Source organism: Arvicola amphibius, chromosome 10 (genome assembly GCF_903992535.2).
Source record: "Arvicola amphibius chromosome 10, mArvAmp1.2, whole genome shotgun sequence".
NCBI classification, from domain to species: domain Eukaryota; kingdom Metazoa; phylum Chordata; class Mammalia; order Rodentia; family Cricetidae; genus Arvicola; species Arvicola amphibius.
In genome coordinates this window covers 124303250-124324121 of record NC_052056.1, presented here as the reverse complement: position 1 = coordinate 124324121, position 20872 = coordinate 124303250, and the positions used below count along the sequence as shown (strand labels likewise).

The following is a 20872-nucleotide window of genomic DNA, read 5'->3' as shown; positions in this document are numbered from 1 at the left end:
TTCCTGCCTGCTTCCTCTTGTTTTGGTTCACTGTTGAGTTTTAAGCCCTAAAGATAAAATGTTTTACACTGAATGGGGGCTTTGGACTACAGTGGTCTTGGATATAGAGTGGCTGCCTTTAAAAGACATAGAATTCTCGTCTGAAGACTATTGCACAGAGGGAGAGCTGCGTGGGCCAGTCCCCTCGCTTGGCCTGCGTGGGCCAGTCCCCTCGCTTGGCCTGTGGTAGTGACACTCAACACTGATCTCACTATGCAGTGAGTGGCCACAGTAACCCGCCATTCAGAAGTTGCTGGCTGGGTGATGCCTGCTGTGGCCAGTTAATGCTCCTGTTGGGCTTCTTCTTCCCCACTGAGACCTACCTGTTATTCTTTCTGACTAAAGAAGAGATAAAGGGCCCCTGCGAAGCCTTCTTTTCTCTGGACTCAGGTTCCGAACCTGCTGAGTGTGGCACCACCCAAGGTGGTGCGCTCTTGCTCCCAGAGCATCCAGCCGAGGCTCAGCATGGTTTAGTAAGTTGCCTAGGGCCTCCCAGCTACCTGAACTATGGACCTGGAAATCAAATGTGGCTTAAGAGAAAGGCCCTCAAAGTCAGGTGCTGGCTGGTTATCTAGGGGGAGGGAGCCACATGCTCACATGCTATTGAAGTTAAAAGAAAACCAAGTATAAAACCTCCATCGCCATCCTCCCAAATGCTGCATCTTCTGGAAACTGGCGACTTTGTTTTTCTTTTCTGAAACTTCTGTTTGACCTAGTAGATATATATTCTTCTGTCTCACTGACCTTAGGAGTACCATGGAAGAAAGAAAAAATTGTGCAATAAGGGAAAATAGAGAAATATCCTGTTACTAAGCAGTCAGACACATCAGTCAGTTAAACTATCTCAGGACAGTGACTCTGAGAAGGGGAGAAGGACTTCTCATCGAGAAACAAAAGTTCTTTAGTTTGAAGAATTACTTTCAAAATGCAAATGATACTTCTTGAAATAAAAATATTTGCTGTGAAGCCCCAGCACTCCTTCAGCACCAGCTGCTCCCTTTCAGACATAGACGGGACCTGTGGGTCTGACACAGAGCTCCCTGGGCTGCCCTGCACAATTATCTTGACGATTTTGCTTAACCTTGCAACTGGCTTGGCTATGTGGATGTTTGGAAGACTGTAGCCGTTTTCTGGCACTTCAGACTTTAAGTCATTGACCTTGTGGGCGGAAGGAGAAAGGGAGAACAAAGTGTGTGGGGCACTGAGCAAGACAGCGTCCCTATCACTGAGGTCAGGGATAGACCCCCAGCCCAAATCTTAGGGGCCCTCAATCTTTTGATGGGGCACTGGCTGTGGGTGTGGGCCTGTAGGATGGTCTACCACGCTCTTTGGATCCCTGATAGTTTTCCTGTGTTTGAGAGCTTTCAAGTGTTGCCTGGGGCTGGCAGCAGTATTGACAGAGATGGAATCAGAGCTGCCATGACCCCCTGGAACACTAAGTGAGAGTAGGCCTGAAGCTAGACGTGGCTTGAACAGGAGATCTATGCTCCACAGGCTCATGTGTTTGAACACCGGTCCCCAAACTGGTGTCACTGTTTCAGAAGGGGCTGGAAACTTCTAGGAGATGGAGTCTCATTGGAGGAAGTACATAACTGGAAAGCAAGCCTTGAGGTTTGGTAGTCTGGCCCCACTTCATGTCCACTCTGTTTCCTGACAGCAGATGCCACATGACTGGTAGCCTCATGCACCTGTTACCATGGGTCCCACCATGATGGACCTATGCCAGAAGAAATTCTCCCTCTTTTAATTAAGTTTCTTTTATCAGACATTTGGTCCTGGAAACAAGAAGACTGGCATCCAAGCAGGCAACAGAGAGGAGATAAATGCCAGCGAGGGGCAGCTAGTGGGGTGACCAGCCATCCCTGTTGGTCAAGTGCTGTGCTGGGCCACAAGGAACCAAAGGGAAACAGAGAATCGCCGTCTTTGTGCTCACATGTTAGCGGTTATGAGTGCAAGGAAGTCACAGAACTCGACTGTTACATGATGGGCACCAAGTTGGCCCACCTTGCCTTCTCGAAACAGTCCATCTTCAGATTCCACATCACAGAGGATATGTGGCCAGTTCACTGGGATTGCTGCCTGTTCCCACACTCACTGGCTCCTTTTCATCTCTGCATACTGGCACTGCAGAGAGGGGAGCCAGTGTGCACACTGATGTATGGGCCTTGGTTTCCTCAGAGGAGAGAGAGAAGTGGATAGCCAGGCCCAGGCCTGACTCTTGCCACACACTAACTGCATGGCTGTCACCGGGAAGGAAGGTCTCACAGGCTGTAGCAGTGATGTACACAGAAAGGAAATACACAAAGATAGACGGAGAAATCCGGACAAACAGAGGGATAGAGCTGAGCTTGGAAGAAGGCCTCAGGCATTTGCTAAGGGGACCAGGACAGGGCATTCCTGGAAACACTCACACCTGCACCTGACTGCAGAAGGAGGTGCGTAGCTGTGCACTCAGGAAAGACCCTGTGCTTCCAGCCAGAGAACTCAGGCTCACCTTGCCCTCTTCCTACTGGGCCTATTGGCTGCAGTGTTCCACAGGGCATGCTATTCAAAGGGAAAAGAGCTGTTTTAAAGTCATACTGCATGAGCTTGCTCACAAGTGAGACCTAAAGAAGCTAAACTCATGGAAGTAGAGCATGGGATGGTGGCTACAGAGCTGGGCAGGGAGGGCCTGGTCATAGTGCATAAGTTAGATATGAAGATCCAAGGTGTGGCGTGGGACTGCCCTGGGGGGCACTGTGGTTTATACTGGGCATTTGCTGAGACAATGAGGCCCAAGTGTCCCTGTGTTCCCACATTTTCCACACAGGTGGTAAGAATAAAGCTACCATGTACAGGTTACCAAATCATACATGTTATCAATGTGTCATTGTATAGTGTCCATGTATATCAAAGTGTCCCCACACATCTTGGATAACAGTTTTTACCTTTCCTTCAGCACTAGGCTCTGGGTACTACTTGTATGGCTGTGAGCTACCATGCTGAGTCCAAAGACAAGGGTCGAATCTTAGCTAAGGTTTATACACTGAGATATGAGCTGCTTTCCCAGAGAACACCTCACAGTGAAGCCCAGCAGAGCACTCCCACTGGAGCCCATTCGGGGCAGTGCTTGCTTTGGGAAGAAAGGGGTACTTTTTAGAGCAATATTATAGAATTCATATGATAATACACCATATGCCTGCAATTATAAAAGTCTGCAATACAAAAGATCTGGGAAAATATAACTCATTTTTTTTAAAACAAAGGCAGCCAACTGTTACCATCCCCGAGATGACTCAGAAGCTGGAAATCACAGGCCAGGGTTTCCCAGAAGTTATCATGACATACAAGGAACTCCATTCACTAACAAACAAAAAAAATGCCAACGGTTTCATCATAGAACCAGAAACTTTCAAAAATAACAATGAAGCTCTGTGTCTAGGAATACAGGCTCTGAGGTGAGGAGTCCAGCGAATGGGTGTTAATGTGTGTAGAAATAACACAGGAACAAGCAGGTTGAGAGGCAGGTGAATGGAGCACAAACCTTCAGAGCTGAGTGTAGTAGAAGGAGCAGGGCCCCTTGTTTGTCCTGGCCGCCCCGCTAGCTTACACTCAAAATAATCACACAGAAACTGTATTCATTTAAACACTGCCTAGCCCATTATATCTAGCCTCTTCTTGGCCAACTCTCACATCTTGATCTAACCCATTTCTATTAATCTGTGTAGTACCACAAGGTCGTGGCTTACCAGGAAAGATTCTAACCTATATCCGTCTTAGGCAGGAGCTTCATGGTATCTGCCACACTGCCTTCTTCCTCCCAGAATTCAGCTCTCTTTTCCACGCCTACCTAAGCTCTTCCCTAGCAAAAGGCCAAGGCAGTTTCTTTATTCAACCAATGAAAACAACACAAATACAGAAGGACCTCCTGTACCAGCTGAGAAAAGAATCCAAGATGCCAGAAAATCCCAAGAACCAATAAGAGAAAAAGGAGCAGCAAGCACAGTGCTTGGGCATCACAGCCACACGACTATATGATCCTGTGTCCATCAGAGGAGACAGGTCTGGACTGTAGTGGCATTTCATTTGTATTTTAATAAATAAAGCTTGCCTGAAGATCAGAGAGTAAAACAGCCTCAGTGGTCAGTCTTACAGACCAGGCAGTGGTAACACACACCTTTAATCCCATTAGCCACACTAGTTGCCATAGAAACTATGCAGTGCATGCCTTTAAGCTCAACACTTGGGAGGCAGAGGCAGGAGGATCTCTGAGTTTGTGAGCCAAGCAGTGGAGACTGACTCTCTGCCTTTCCTCTTCCCAGAATTCTCCTAGTTTGGTTTCCCACCTATACTTCCTGCCTGGCTACTGGCCAATCAGCTTTTTATTAAATCAATATGAGTAACAAATCTTTACAGTGTACAAGAGCATTATCCCACAGCATTTCCCCTTTTTGAATTTTTAAAATAAGACCCTGAATCTAGTCTCCTTTATTACACCAGACAGTACTGCTGTCATGGGTGGGGGTTGAGGTGGAGGGCACCTCCAGCAGAGGAAAAGACAAGTGTTAGCTCCAGTCAAACCTCCAGGAACAAAAGCAAGGGGGCTGGAGAGATGTCTCAGTGGTTAAGAGCACCAGCTGCTCTTCTAGAGGACCTGAGTTCAATTCCCAGCACCCACGTGGCAGCTCCACGTGGTAACTGTTTGTAACTCCAATTCCAGGGAGTCTGGCACTCTCACACAGACATGAGTGCATATAAAATAAATAAATCTTAAAAAAAAAACAAAACCTAAATAAAGCTGCTCTTAGCCCAAGGGAAGCTGAGGTCCGCAGCACCCACTCTTCTGGCTGAAGGTAAATGCCAACCAGGAGATCGAGTCTTCAGAAAAAGAATATAAAAGGAGAAGGCTAAAGGCTAGGTCTTTCTTTTCTTTTTTTTCTGTGAAAATATGTTTTACATAAAATATATTTTTATCATGTTTTCCCTCCCCATCTCCTCCCAGAGCCTTCCCACCTTCTAACTCTATACCTTCTTTCTTTCTCTTTAGAAAACAAAGCAGGCAATGAAAAAGAAAAAAACGTACATATAAAAAACCCATAACCTATAAAAACCCAAAATCAGAAACCATGATATACACACAAAAGACCAGAGCCCAGGCAAAGCAACATGAGCCAAAAAGGCTACAAATATACCATTAAGTTGGTTCTGTGTTTCCATCTACTGCTCGACAGTGAGCTGGTTTTGAGGAGAAACTGAATGTTCCTCTGTGAGGGATGGGAGCTCTCATCCACGTCCTCTCAGCTCTAGGACCCCAACTGGCTTAAACCTGTGCATGCTGCCTGAGTCTTTGTGTGCTCAGATGTGCGTTGATCATCCTGATCGAGGGCTTCTTTCCTTGGTGTCCTTCATTCCTTCTGGCTCTTACAAGCTTTCGCTCTCCTCTTCCACATAGCTCCCTGAACCCTAAAGAGACATCCCATTTAGCACTGAGTACTCCAAAGTCTCTCATTCTCTACACACTGTGCAGCTGTGGGTCTCTGTGTTCGTTAGGAGGAAGCTTTTCTGATGATGACTGAGGAAAGCGCTGATCTGTGGGTGGAGCAGAATGTTGCTAAGAGCAATTTTCTTATTTTTTTAAGTATATGAAATTATATATTATAGTATATATATATGTATGTATGTATGTATGTATGTCAGATTTCCCTGTGGTATTCACAATGAAAGCTTCTTAAGACTAGGAAAAGGAGAGAGAGAATGTTTAAAGACCATAGGGCTAGGAGAAACATCACATTGTCAATCTTGTGGCCTTATGAGGGTAAGAAACGTTATGAACTTTGAATGCTTAAAATTTCGTTCTACCAAAACCAATACTACATCAAACAGAATGTGAGTGGCCCTGGGTCAGATACAGAAATTAAAGTCCCTATCACAAGCTGTAACCCCAACAGTAAGTTCAATTAAGACCTAGGTGATTTTCTTAATGAATTCTGTAGAGTATTTCAGAAAAAAGCCCGCAGGGCTGGGATCATAGCTCACCACCACTAGAGTGCTTAGCTGCTATATAAAAAGCCCTGGGTTCAGTCTCCAGCACAGGAAAAAAAAGTTAAACAACAATTTTTTCAAAGTCTTCCAGAAAACAGCAGAGCAGGGGCCCTTTCCACTGGTAGCATAAGATTTCCTTCTGCCTCCTGCATAGCAGCATGAATGGCTGTGACAGATGCCCTATGACCTACAATCCTGCACTACTGTCTGTCCTTTAAAATAAGAAAACTGGGACTAGAGAGATGGCTCCGTGATTAAGAGCACTGGCTTCCCTTCCAGAGGACCAGGGTTCAGTTCTCAGCATCCACACATCACAGCAGTCTGTAACTTCAGTCCAGGGGACCTGATGCCATCTTCTGAACTCTACATACAACAGGAATGTGTATGAGACAGATATACATGTGGGCAAAACACCCATACACAAAAATGATAACAATAATAACAACAACAGCAACAACAATAGTACTGACCCTTAACCCAGAATATCTAACGTAGTCTTGATAAAGAAAAACCCCATTGGCAAGCACATAAGACCGGATTCCAGGTCTTATTAAAGCCATGATAATCATGGCTAATTGCTTGGAATCCAACACTTGAGAAAATTAGGACAGGAGAACCAAGAGTTTCAGGCCTACCTGAGCTACACAGTGAGCTCCGGCCTCTGAGGAACAAATGGCTAACAGTGTGGTACATGCATCTCAAGTGACTAACACTGGAGCAGAATGGGAGCCAAGAAACAGCTCCCACTTATACTGTTATTTGACTCTGACAGAGAGATCCCACAATATAATGGGAAGAGATGGTCTCTCCAAAAATGGTGTGGATTTTCTGAGCTGCAGTTGGGAAAACACAGGAAACAACAGCCATTGCTGTACAGCAATGAGAGGAGCCACCGGGTGTCTTCCTGAGTTAGGGCAACAGGTAACAGGAAACAACATCCACAAAATGAGCAAAACCATATTAGGTTTCTCATGCACACTGCCACTCATCAGAATACATGAAGGAAATGAGCAGGGGAGGCACACCTCATGTAGCTGACAAAGGACTCAAAATAGTGAAAGAACCTTATGACTCAAAAAATACAAATAGCTGAATTTAAAAATGTGATGAAATGTAAACAGAGTTTTTAAAAAATAATTCAGTAATAGATACATCAAAAATATTTCATATCATTAGTCATTTAGGAAGTATGGCTTAAACCATAAGGAACTACTAGGAAGAATAAAATGGGAAAAACTGAATTCATTGATGCTGGGGAAAGTAGAGGGAGAAGATGGTTTGTATACTGTTGGTGACTGTAGCCCTGTAACCACCCTGGAAAGCCTCTGGCAGGGCAATGAAGCCATTACTCTCGTTGTGGGCATAGGAGTGCACTGTGACCCTTACCATGGGCATGGGATTCCACTGTGGGCATAGGATTCCACTGTGGCCCTCACCATGGGCATGGGATTCCACTGTGACCCTCACCATGGGCATGAGATTCCACCATGGTCCTCACCAAGGGCATGGGTTTCTACCAAGGCCATCAACATGGGCATGGGATTTCACCATGGCCCTCACTGTGGGCATGGGATTCCACCATGGCCCTCACCGTGGGCATGGGATTTCACCATGACCCTCACCGTGGGCATGGGATTTCACCATGACCCTCACCGTGGGCATGGGATTCCCCATGACCCTCACCGTGGACATCGGATTCCCCATGACCCTCACCGTGGGCATGGGATTTCACCATGACCCTCACCATGGGCATGGGATTCCCCACGACCCTCACCGTGGACATTGGATTCCCCACGGCCCTCACCGTGGACATTGGATTCCCCACGGCCCTCACCGTGGACATTGGATTCCTCACGGCCCTCACCATGGGCATTGGATTCCCCATGGCCCTCACCGTGGGCATGGGATTCCCCATGGCCCTCACCGTGGACATCGGATTCCCCATGGCCCTCACCGTGGACATCGGATTCCCCATGGCCCTCACCGTGGGCATGGGATTTCACCATGACCCTCACCGTGGGCATGGGATTCCCCATGGCCCTCACCGTGGACATCGGATTCCCCATGGCCCTCACCGTGGACATCAGATTCCCCATGACCCTCACCGTGGGCATGGGATTTCACCATGACCCTCACCGTGGGCATGGGATTCCCCATGACCCTCACCGTGAACATCGGATTCCCCATGACCCTCACTGTGAACATCGGATTCCCCATGGCCCTCACCGTGAGCATGGGATTCCCCATGACCCTCACTGTGGACATCGGATTCCCCATGACCCTTACCGTGGGCACATCATTTCACTGTGAGCCATGTGCCTGGGAGAAAGGAAAGCATCTGATGACGGGGACTTCTACAAGAACCACAGTTTCATGCCCAGTGCTGCTGTGAGCCAGTAGCCTGGGGCTGCTCTGCATGCTGTGGCCCTCTGCAGTAAAGCATATGAACTAAATACCAATATCACACAGGAAGCCCAGAAAGCCTGTGGTGAGGGAAAGCAAGTCACAGGAAGGGCAGACACTATGCAACTCTGGTCATGTACCTTCTGTGTAGACGGAGACTGCTTGTTGGTTCCCAGCTGCCCAGACCCAAAATAATCACACAGAAACTATATTAATTAAAACACTGTTTGGCCTATTAGATAAGGCTTCTCAACTCTTATGTCTTAAATTAACCTATTCCGATTATTTTGTATTTTACCACAAGGCTAGTGGTTTTAACCATAAGGTTCCACGGTGTCTGTCTCCTTTGGCAACTACATGGCATCTCCTCGACTCCCACCTAGTCTCTCTCTAAATTTCTGTTCAGATTTTCTGCCTGGCTTTATTCTGCCATACCATTGGCCAAAAACAGAGTTTTTATTAACCAATGGCAATAAAACATATTCACAGCATAGAGAGGGACAGCCCATCACTTCTTGAGCAGCTTCAGCCATCTCGAAGGAAAAGGTAGGGCAAAGGCTGCCTCCAATGTGGAGGCTGAAAACAATTGGGGGAGGGGTCATTGTGATGGGTTTGCTGCTAGTCCTGGCAGCTTGCTATGGGATCCAAAAGCAGCCAGTCCCAAGCAGGGACAGTGCACGAGACCATACGGCAGATCTCCAGGTCTCCATGTGACGTGGTGGGTGAGAGAGACGGATAGGCACACCATGCAGAGTGAAGTTGGATATTTATTCAGGGGGGTTATGGACATGGCACCAATGAAGTGGATTTGCTGCGAGTCCCGGTAGCTTGCTGCGGAGTTGAGACCATGTGGCAGGTCCCTGGCGAGCAGTGTGGGCAGGCAGTGGGTGAGAGAGACGGATAGGCACACCATGCAGAGTGAGGTTGGATATTTATTCAGAGGGTTATGGAGGGGGAAGGGAGAAGGAGAGAAGAGCAGAGAGGGTGGGGAGAGAAGAGAGAGACAGAAGCAGGGGAAGGGGAGAAGTGGGGAGAGAGGCAGAAGCTGCCTCTCCAAGAGGAAGACAGATAAAAGAGAGAGCTTATATTAAAAGTATATCGATATTTTATATTAAAAGTATTATTTTCCAGGTAATAATATACCTTGTGAAGTATTTGAAAGCACTTTACTGTAATTTACTGTATGTCATTAAACTGCACACTGGGAATAACTACCAGGAGGCAAAAGTAATGTCCAATAGAACCTGGTGAGACAGACACATGCCAAATAAATAGTTTGACAGATGGCCCTCCTCCTACAGACTCCTGCGGGACTCCTGGTCCCCAGACTGATGACAGGGAGAGGGAAGTGGGCTATGGAAAAGTACGAAACCTAAAGTCACGTCTTAGAACCACTAGTTTCTACCTGTGTTGCGTGGAACAAGTTGCAAGTTGCCCTTCAATCCCCTGTTCTCCTTCACCAGTGAGGACAATCATCCTCCCCTCATAGTGTGGTCAGGAATCATAAGGCCAGTCCTTACCTATAGTGTGTGCTCATCAGAGGTTGGCTTTCCTCCCCCATCTACTCCCCTGATCCTTGGGATCCTGCAGGTCCTGTCTTCTCCTCAGCATGTGCCTCTTCTGTTGTCCTTCCAGGGATCTCCAGCACGGGACCCTGTCTATGCCTGTGTCTTTCCTTACAGCTGTTCTTGTTTCAGATATGTCCACCTTGCCTCTTGTAAGCACTGTACTGAGAAGCCTTCCCTGCTGCCCCCCACTGTCTCTCTAGGTGTTGTCCCCAGGAGCAGAGCTGTGGGACTGTTTTGTGTCTGCCAGTGGGTAGGCATCACCAGCTCTTCCTGTCTGTTCATTCAGTGAGCCTGTGAAGCACTTGGCTGAATCCTTGTTCCACCTCCTGCTTTGGTTCTGCTCAGCAGTGTGCTCATCTCCACAAACGTGCAGCAGCAGGAGCCTGGCCGGGTTCTGCCACAAGATGAGACCACAGAAGCACACTGGATTCAAAGACAGGGAAACTCTTTGTATTGTGGGCTCTCTTTCTTTACACTGTGGATTCCATTTGAGAGCTGGAAGGGATCTGAGATTGTGTGTGATTAAACCCTGAAATGTTGGCCATTCAGTAGGAGGACTGAATTTTCAAAACTGCTTGGGATTAGCAAGGGAACCTCTCTCTATGGAGGAGGTACCCAAAGAACTGTTATTGGTGGGAAGACATGTGGGTTATCTAAAGAGAGGGCAGAACAATCCAGTGGTATAGAATGTCATAACTAGTGACTCGGGTGGCCGTGCTGGCGGGGAGTCCACCAAGATGCTGGCTGCACATCAGGGTTGTCACATGGTGGAAAGAGGCAAATGGCAGGATGAAAGCCATTCCCATTCCATCCTTTGTCAAACCCCGCCTTCCCCTTGATCTGATCATCACCACTCTGTTCTTTCATATGGGCTGTGACTCAAATGCTAAAATCAAATCCAAATGCCACACTTGGTACTCTCTGCTGCAGCCCAGAAACGCTGGCTTTGCATCTTGTGTGTGGCATACATAGCAGCCAGCTGAGATGGCCTCAGACCCGGGGAACCTTTGGCACAACCTCAGCCTGATATTTGCATGTCTTCAAGTCAGTGCAGGCTCTCTGGAAGGCCTCATCTCAGTGAGCAATCTATCCCAGTTCAGCTCCTTAGTTCACCCGTATCAGAGATGTGCTCCAGCCAGCCTCTGACCACTGCACATCAGCGTGCATTCACACTTAAGAGAGGGATCACTATTGAGCGCCTCAAACCTGAAAGCAAGTGCATCCTGCAGCAGGCTAGACCCTGTGCTCTGAGGAACCCCAGTGTGCAGCTGCTCAGAGCAAACACATCTTTCCAGAGCAAATGCTCCTTCCTTTCCCAGGCATTGTTGACCCTATCCTTTCTTCTGTCTACTCATTAAAAGGGAGATGATGCGGCAGGGCTTCAAGAGGCAGACGCAGCAGGATCAGGAGTTTGATGCTAGCCTGAGTTAGAAAGAGCCCATCTTGGGGGTGGGGGAAAACAAAAGAAAGGGGCAAAGAGAGGTAAAATTTCAATTGCCCTATGACTAGCCATTGCCCAGCACCCATGGGCCCAGAAATACTGGTGGTGGGGACAGCAATTCATGGCCAGGGGTGAGCAGGAGCTGCAGTTGTTCATCTAGCATTGCTTTGCAATTCGTACTAAATAACTGCAGAAATCCAAGCTGTTCATGCCCTTGCTCTTTGGGTTAATTTTCCAACATTCTGCCCCCAGTGGAGGTTTGTCTTTCTCAGCGCAATAGTAAGGTTGCAAAGTCCCCAACCCTGAACCATCCCAAATGGAAACTACTTTTTTTATTTGGTTTTGTAACATCCACTACTCAATTATGCTTCTTTAAGTATGAAAACAACAACAACCAAAAAAAATTGCAGAGCCCTGGTAGAATAATTTGGGTCCACAAGAATTCATGGAGCCAGAGCCAACAAGAGAGTCTAGGCCACCGTGTTTCTAGCAGAGACAGCACGCATGGCCTCTGGCCCTGGGACTCACCAGAGACCACTTTTCAAGCCCCACAAAGCAGAAGCTGGCTTTGCAGTATGGCTGTCGTTCTGATGCATCTGTGAGCACTGCAGACAGCCTCTCAAGCAGGTCCCTTGCCTCTTCTGCTGTAAACCCAGAAACAAATATTTAGCTGGCTACAGAGAGCCATCCACATGAGTGCTGTCCCCCTGGGGGTCTTCTGAACGCAGCGCCTGGCTGGGCCTTTCACGTGACACAGGACATATAATATATTTATGTCTTGTGTAACCATAGAAACCTGTTGTATTGGGGAAGATGTTGCAATTCTGCTTCTCTCCAGAAAGATGAATAAAGCCACAGGGCAGCTGTTGCAGGCTGCAGGCAGCGTTTACTAGTGTCGGCATTTGTGGACATTAACAAGGTATCCAATAGACATAAGAAGGTAAAAACTACTCTGCTATTTTAGACACTCAAAGCCAAGTCATCGTTTTCTTGTATTACCCATCCAATTTGTACTTCACTAATTATCCTGAGGACAGCGGTCTTGTTTATGGGAGAGCACTTCCTTTAGGGAATCCCTGGCATAAGGTAAATAAATATACATTTGCTGTACAACTGGACAATTGTTGGCTGTACAATAGGGACGGTGGGCAGCAAACAGTGTGGCCATTGAGAAGGGTGGGAAACGATGCCAGTTTAGCCAGGGCTCTTCCACTCCCTGGGATATAATGGAAAGATCTGCCTCCCTGGTCCGCATTTCCCTCTTCCAGTCGGATGCAGGGGCCCTGTGAGTGTCTTAATGCCGCTGGAGCTTGCTTTGTTTAGCACATCTATGGTATCTCAACTCATCAAAGGCTTCACAAATATTTATTAATTATAAAACCCCCAAGGGAGCTAAGGAATCCAAACTCCATCTCTTTCCCAATTAATTCTGCACCTTTGCATTCGGCAAATATGTATGTTTTGTGGCTCTTAATAGAGCAAGGAGCCCCTTGGCTCTTTTGTCTGTAAATGGATTATTGTTGGGTGTGTGTGTGTGTGTGTGTGTGTGTGTGTGTGTGTGTGTGTGTATTGTTTAAAGGAAGTATCCATGAAAGCTCCCAGCACACCTGATAGATGATTGGGCGACATCTGCTGGCTGGCAACAGAATCAGGCATGTCCACCAAACCAAAAGCCATGCTCCAGGCCCTAAGTAAATCCTAAATCCACAGGGCCCTGTGGACTGTGGGTGGTAGGTATAATCATAGCTGTGTAGGCAAGGCATTTATACTTATTGTTATTATTTTCTTTATTATTGTTATTTAAATGGAAGTATTAGAATGCAGAGGATGTTTCCTGCCAGCTAATAACCATTTAAGCTACATTTGGGGGCTTTCATGACTTGACAACAGCTTCTCAAAATCTTGGGCTATTAAACCCCCTACTGGGCTAATGTGGCAGAAAAAGACAAGAAGGGCACCAGCCAAAAGCTTTTATGCAGCACTGCCTCTCCAGCATCTGGAGGAGGGAAGGGGAAGCAGGTCCTTTCAGAAACCAATTAGAGGGAGAGAGGAGAGCACCCCTCCCCACCAGCCCCAAGCAAACTCTGCACTGCCTGTAGGCTTCAGCCTTCAGGAAGTAGACAGTGCAGACAGGAAACTTCCCCTACCCAAAGCTACCCAAAGCTCAGCAGAGACAGAAGGGTGTGGCAACTTTTCCAGATCCCTCCCAAGGAGGAGTACTGACCACATTGTCCCCAGACTCCTCTTTCCCAGTGTGGATATCCTATTGACAATTCCAAGGAAGATCTAGGAATGGCCAATGACTCTGAAGGTCACACGGCTTCCTTAGAGACTGTATCTTCTATACCTAACAGTCTCATTTTCAGACCAAGTAGACATGATCTGGTCACATGATCTTGTACAGAAATGTAAAAGTGAGCTGTTTGCCGAAACTTAGAGAATTCTAAACAAAGCTGCCACATGCCGCTCAGTTCGGTTGCAGCTGTCTTGTATGTCACAGTAGCATTTGACCAGGACATACAGGGTGCTGTCTAGAGCAGCTCCAAGTGCTCTGCCCCGTGTGCTGCTCTACTGAGCTGTGGAGCTCCCTTTATAAGTTCACAGTATGCACTTGGCTGTGCCTCCCTGCACACCCAAGCATCTTTCTCACTCGTCAGGAGCCATTCAGCTTTTTTACTATGACTTTCTTCGGGGCAGTTATAGGCCAGAAGGCCTGGAGCAGACTCCAGCACCCCACCCAGGTGTAAAGCCCCTAAGTAGCACATAGAAGCATCCTGTGTATCTGCTCCTTCAGAGGCCTGCTTGATGCTTCATGAATGAAGGTGCTGGGCCTTGTGGGAACTCAGAAGACTATTGTGTATCTGCTCCTTCCAGTGCCTGCTTGACACTTAGTGAATGAGGGTGCTGGACCTCGTGGGTACTCAGAAGACCATTATAGTTACAGTGACTCTTCTGTACTTTGCAGAAGGACAAAATCAAATGAAGATGAATCCATACACAGGGAATAGTGAGGGACCTGATCCTGCTGAGAGCTGAGGGGATGGGGCAGGCATCTGGTGAGCTTGGAGCTTCTAGCCTGAGTGATCCCAGGTCAGCATCTGTGCCTCTGAGGGTGGAGGGTGTCTTAGGAAGGCTGGGGTCTAGAAGCTTACCTTTCTTTGGCTGCTTTGCCATGAACAGGCTACCCATGGTAAGGAAGGTAAGGCGTTCCCTTGGCTTTTGCCACAGGCTTAACGACAACAGTCAAGGGGGCCTTGACGACCAGCAGCAGAGCTCAGCTAACTACTCACAATTCCTTTGAACTGGGAATTGGAGCTTATGGTCTATGAGGCCCAGAGCTGCTAACCTGAAGGGGTACCTGATGGTCCCGATGCACACATATGCACACCCACCTTTCCTTCCACTGTGATGTGATGTGGGACCATCCCAAACCCTTACAATTTCCAAGCAGAGAAAGGAGAAGCCAGTGCCGTGGACTTGAGGCATGCACAGCATTCCAGAAACCTGACCCCAAGCCAACCCTGTAAAAAGAAGTGAAGGTCATTTTCCAGGGAGCAGCCTCACAGCAAGCATCTTCCAGGTTCTACTGAGGTGCTGGAAGAAAGGGATCCTGGAACTGCTGTGAAGCCAGTAGACTAAAGTGGTTCTCCTGGGGCATGAAGGCTCCCTGTGTGGTTGAGTTTTCATAGTTGTGTTGATCCCACAATGCTGGGCAGTGTCTGTGTCCCAGGCACAGGTAGTGACATTTAGGAGAGACCCTTAGAAGTCCATGTAGCTACCTGGCCTCCAGAGGTGAGTGACGCAGAGCCCCTGTCGCCACACCTAGCCATTCAGCCAAGGCAGGTGAGAACTCACTGGCTCACTCATGAGCTCTGTGAGCAGGACCAGAGCTGACCAGCCGTGCTGTAGAGCAAATCTGTAGAGTTGATGGCTTAGGCAGAACAGGCTTCTCCAGGCAACAGTGGAAGTGATATCTAGAAACTAGGTTGGCACTATAGGAAGGAGGGGGTCATGTGACTGAAATGCTGGTTTCTCAGTGAGCAGCAACAGAAATTAATTCAAAATCAAAAACCTTGCGAGTCTGAACTCTGCCAGAGCTCACTCGCCTGTACTGCATCACGTGACTCACCCAGGATATCAGTGCTTGTTTACTCTGTGGAAGTCGGGGGAGGCTCTGTGGTGCCTTTCCTCCACAGGAACCAGAAGATAGTAAGTGCAGGAGATTAGATGAGTTTACTGTTTATCTGACTATCAGCATTTTCACCAAGGGATGCATGTACAACTGGAAGAGATAAAAACTCCAGGAGGGACTCACAGTGACAACACAGGGACAGCTATTATGTTCGTAGTATGCCTTCGGTTGCAGATGCTCACGTATGTGCCTGCATGACACAACAGTCTCTGAGTGGAGCAGCAGATGTGCACAGACGTGCACATGCACCTGATTCCTTTACGGTCCTCACTGGGACAACAGAGTGGGAAAGAAAAATGTCCCTTTAGGGTACCTCCCACCTGCCAGATGCTGTGCCCACACGAATGTTGTGCCCACACTGACTATCCCCTGTGATTAACCTGGTTTACCTGCTGGCCTTATTTATGTCCCAGGGAAGCATCTAGAAGGGTAGAATTCCATCCTCCCAGACTTCAGGTCTTTCCGTTCCAGCCGCATTCACAGGGACTGCATCGGGCTCTATCCACATCAAACATTAATTCAGAGGACACAAAAGTTGTGTGTTAGGGAGAATGCTATTGCCAACACACTCCCAGCAAAGACTTAAAAAGATAAGACACCAAGAAATGAGGCTTCAGCCCAATTACAGCTTTTTGTGTTCCTGCCAGCTGGTCATGACCACTGTTTTCCCAAAAGCCAAGAAGCTGGGCAACACCGTGGGCTTCTCCTCAGTACAAGCTAGGCCATTCCCGGTAAGAGAGGCTTGCAGAGCTCCAGGGTCCAAGGGACTTTCTTTTTTCTTTTTTTTTTTTTTAACAAAAGAGGATTTATTGGAAGACAAGATCAACAAATAGACATAATTCTATATTGTTAGGTCTATAACCTAGAGGTAAGAGAAAAACAAGGGCCAGATAGGTGTAAGATCGGTGGTTTCCAGGGTACAGCTGTCTTGATCTGTTCAGTTTGGGTGCATTATTTTTGCAAAACAACACCAAATGGCCTTGTACTATGTTTATTTCAGTTCAGTGAAAAGCTTAAAAGTGAACAAATGATACATTTGAACAAGATGACATAACTCCTATTTCATTGTTATCACAACCTGACCATTCTGCCTTCCCCAAGCCAGAAGCTTGACCAAGACAGGAACACAAGGAACAAGATGGAAAGTGGAACCAAGTTGGGGATGGAACGTGCTGGGGGCAAGGGAGACCAAGGTCACCAGCTCTGATAACAGTATTCCATGGTATTCTGAAACCTCTTACAAAGTCGGTTCACATTGGGCCAGATGATAGTCTACCTCTTATCCTAACTTCTCATTCTCTCTCTTCCACACACATTTTCTTTTTCTTTTTTTTTCATGGTTTATTTATTTATATTTAAAAATTTCCATCTCCTCCCCTCCCCTCCTCCTCCCCCTTTCCTCCCCTCCTCCTCCCCCTTCCCTCCCCTCCCCTCCACCCATACCTCCCCTCCCTCCCTCTCCAGGCCAAGGAGCCATCAGGGTTCCCTACTCTATGTTAAGACCAAGGTCCTCCCAACTCCCCTCAGGTCCGGGAAGGTGATCGACCAAGCTGAGAAGGCTCCCACAGAGCCCGTCCATGCAGAAGAATCAGAGCCCAGCGCCATTGTCCTTTGCTTCTCAGTCAGCCCCCACTGTTGGCCACATTCAGAGAGACGGGTTTGGTCACATGATCCATCAGTCCCATTCCAACTGGAGTTGGTGATCTCCCATTAGTTCTGTCCCACTGTCTCCATGAGTGGATGCACCCCTCACGTTCCTGACTTTCTTTCTCATGTTCTCTCTCCTTCTGCTCCTCATCAGGACCTTGGGAGCTCAGTCCAGTGCTCCAGTGTGGGGCCTACCAAGGGACTTTCTTTAACAGAGAAAATATATAGCTCAATAAACACAGTTTTTTAAAAGTCATGTAACTAGTAAAAAGCTTTAAAAAAGCATTTTGAAAGATAATTTTTATTCTCTTATCAGTTTAAACACAAGTCCGAATGTATTGATCATGTGTGTGTGTGCGCGCGCGTGTGCATGTACGCATATATGTGCATGTGCATGAGAGGGTGTGGGGAGAGGTGTGTGGAGGGAAGGAGAGAGGTGCAGTCATTCCCTTCACACAACCAGATTCTAGAGGTGACACAAAGGGTTTTGGCCTTGAGAGGGTTCAGAGAGCAGCCACTTCAGGAGTACGTGAAACAGAAGCCTTTTCCAGGAGATCTGGGTAGAGGGTGTGCTCTAGCAACTGGATTTCTGAGGGCTAGACTGTGAATAAAGAGGGTTTGGACCAGCAGGTTCGACATCAGAGTCATGTACGACTGTAAGGTCTGAATGTGATATTTGCTGAGGAGAGCAACCTATATCTGGGGAGTCCCTACATCTTCTGTGTATGTGCGTGTACTTCCTCTCTTGAGTTTTCTGGTCTCAACAGTATCATAACTAGTGGTTATGGTATTGCCAGCTTTGTGCACCAAAGCCACACAAGTTCTGGGGACACTTCCTTACCCCACACCAGTTTTCTCCAAGGCTTAAATAGAAAAGGAATTTTCTAGCAATGTTAAGGGGCAGGACTCAGTGGACTGCAGCTCAGCTCTGCTGTGTAAGAGGAAAGCGGGGGTTACATGGGCAGGGTCATCCATCACTGCTCAGCTGCTTCCTTTGGCAGTTATAGTTCACAGCTCCAGAGCAGGAAGATGGCCACCTTCTGTGGCTCTGTACTTACACACAGTCTAGAGTCGGCCTCAGGAAGCCACATTCAGATTTCCCTGAACACAGATGTAAAAGGAACCTGTGCCACTGCTTATTTCCTCCAGCATGACGTTCGCTAAGACAGCCCACTCTCAGAAGGAAGGCCAGACTCTCCCCATATTAACTGTCTGCTAAGATTAACTGTAAAGAGCAGAGGGGCTGGCCTGTTGCCCAGGAGAGCTCTCCAGATGCTCAACTTCTTCCGTTTCTTGCACTCTTCTGAGTGGCTTCTGGGGACATGGTTTCTCAGCTGTTGGCAGGACTGTGAGAATCCCAGGAAAAGTGCAAGGTACTTGGCCCTGAGGGCAGGCAGTGGTGGCAGAGGCACTGAACATGTGCAGTGGCCATTCAGTGAGAAGAGCTTTTTCTTGGAAGAACTATACTGTGATCATGGGGCTCAACATGTCAGAGGCTGCCTCTCCACCTGCATACAGGGGCTGAAGGCCGGCTTCTTGCTGTCCTTTCCAGCTTAGGACTGAAAGTTGGTTTGCAGCAAGTGACTGCTCACTGGCACAAGAGAAGCTTTGAGGCAGGAATTATAATGAGCTAGGGAGGGATGCTCTGACATAAACAATGGCATGCCCATGCAGAACCCCTACCCAATTGATGGGCATGTGCTTCCAGGGACCAGGAGGCCATGTTTGCAAGTGGAAATCCTTTCTGGAGCTTTCTGCCAAGCCGTCTGTTCCTAGAGCAGGATAAGCCCTAGCAGCTCCACAGCACTGATCTGTGGCTGTCTCTTTGGGGGTTGCCACAATGAGCACGTTGGAGCCTAGCTCTGGCCAGGATGGTTTATCTTTGCCAGAGTATGAGTCTAGGCCTGGCACAGCTGGAGCAGGTACAGACTGGCTATGTGGGCGCCTTGGAGAGGCTGCTATTGACTCTGGATTGCTCTCTCCCACCCTTCTAGTTCTTACCAGGGTACCAGTTTATGCTATGACCTTTGCCCTCTGTCCTTCATAGCTAGGTAAGCTAAACCTCTGCTAGCCCCAGGATAGGCAGCAAGAACAGGGCCCTCAGCATCCCTTGGGAGCCCAGGAGTAGAGAATGCCAGGGCAAGAAATTCAAGCTAGAATCCTTAGGCAATGAGACTCACAAAGGAAAAAAAAAAGTGTGGTGCTCAAGGAAATTAACGAGTAGGGTCAGAGCTTGTTAGACAGACCAGAGAGTAATCACTACAGGGTACAGGGGAGAGAGGCTGGCCACGGTGCCCAGGACATAGTTGACCAGGGTGTCTCCTTTCCACTGCTCTTGCCAGCTCCTGGTTTCACTCATCCTGAGGCCTTGATATCTTCCCTAATAAGCTGTAACTAGTTGTAACACCAGCTCTTCTTGATGGTCCTGCTGCTCCCGTTATGGCCATCAGAAGACTGACCAAAACCAGGCCTAGTCAGTGCCAAAGGCCTTCTGCAAAGCGCCTGTGCAGACTACTGCTTGCTCGCTGGCACACTCCCTTCTCACTCCCACCCTAGCTGTTCCTACGGTGTTTACTGTTGTAATTTACAATCCATGTACAGAGGATCATGACCAGCCAGCCCCTTCTCTGAGCTTCTCCAGGGCAGTGGTTGTATTTAGTCAGAGTAACCCCAGTTAAGGATCTGATATACAACAGTTGCAGAACAGGAAAAAGAATTCTGTTAATATAGGATCTTTTTTGTTTATTTGTTTTTTGGGTTTTTTTTTTTTTTTTTTTTTTTTTTGGTTTTTCGAGACAGGGTTTCCCTGTAGTTTCTAGAGCCTGTCCTGGAACTAGCTCTTGTAGACCAGGCTGGCCTCTAACTCAGAGATCCGCCTGCCTCTGCCTCCTGAGTGCTGGGATTAAAGGCGTGCGCCACCACTGCCCGGCTGTTTGTTTGTTTTTTGAGACATAGTTTCTCTATTATAGCCTTGTCTATCCTGGAACCTGCTCTGTAAAACAGGCTGGCCTCAAACTCAAAGATCCAGATTAGGGTCTTAGCAGGTCGAAGTAGGCCTAGAACTTATGATTTTCCTGCTTTGACATCTCAAGCACTGAAATTATAGGCATGCCCCAGCACATCTGGTTCACGACTGGCCCAGTTGCCTAATGGCCAATAAATGAGTATACTAAATATTACTTACTGTTCTTAACCTCAGTCAGTCCTGGATAATAGCAGGATTTATTCTGCTTTTTCAGTTTGCTGGGGTATGGAATAGAAGACTACTCTGTCACTTGAACATGGATAGTTTGAGCTTTAAAAGGTGTGTAAAGTCATACAGAGATCACAGCATAGGGATTGGCTAGGAAGAAGTGAGTGGTCACTCTGGAGACTGAACCCTCACCACATGAGCCCCGAGGTCTCACTCTGGATACTTCCAGATGTGAATGTGACTTGGGCCTGTTGTAGAGATGAATCTTTGTCCAAGAGATCACAGGTGGAGGAGGAGAGGTATGGTGATGTGTGGGCACCTTTGTGGCCATCTTTATCTCTCTGTAGAGTGTGCAGCGTGCACACTAA

The 20872-nt window shown here is 47.7% G+C and overlaps 1 protein-coding gene across 2 annotated transcripts in view; it reads left to right on the top strand.

The window, feature by feature from the left end:
• Positions 1 to 20872, top strand: part of Ttc28 (tetratricopeptide repeat domain 28) — a 489585-nt gene that overhangs the window by 441987 nt on the left and 26726 nt on the right. The window lies entirely within an intron of this gene.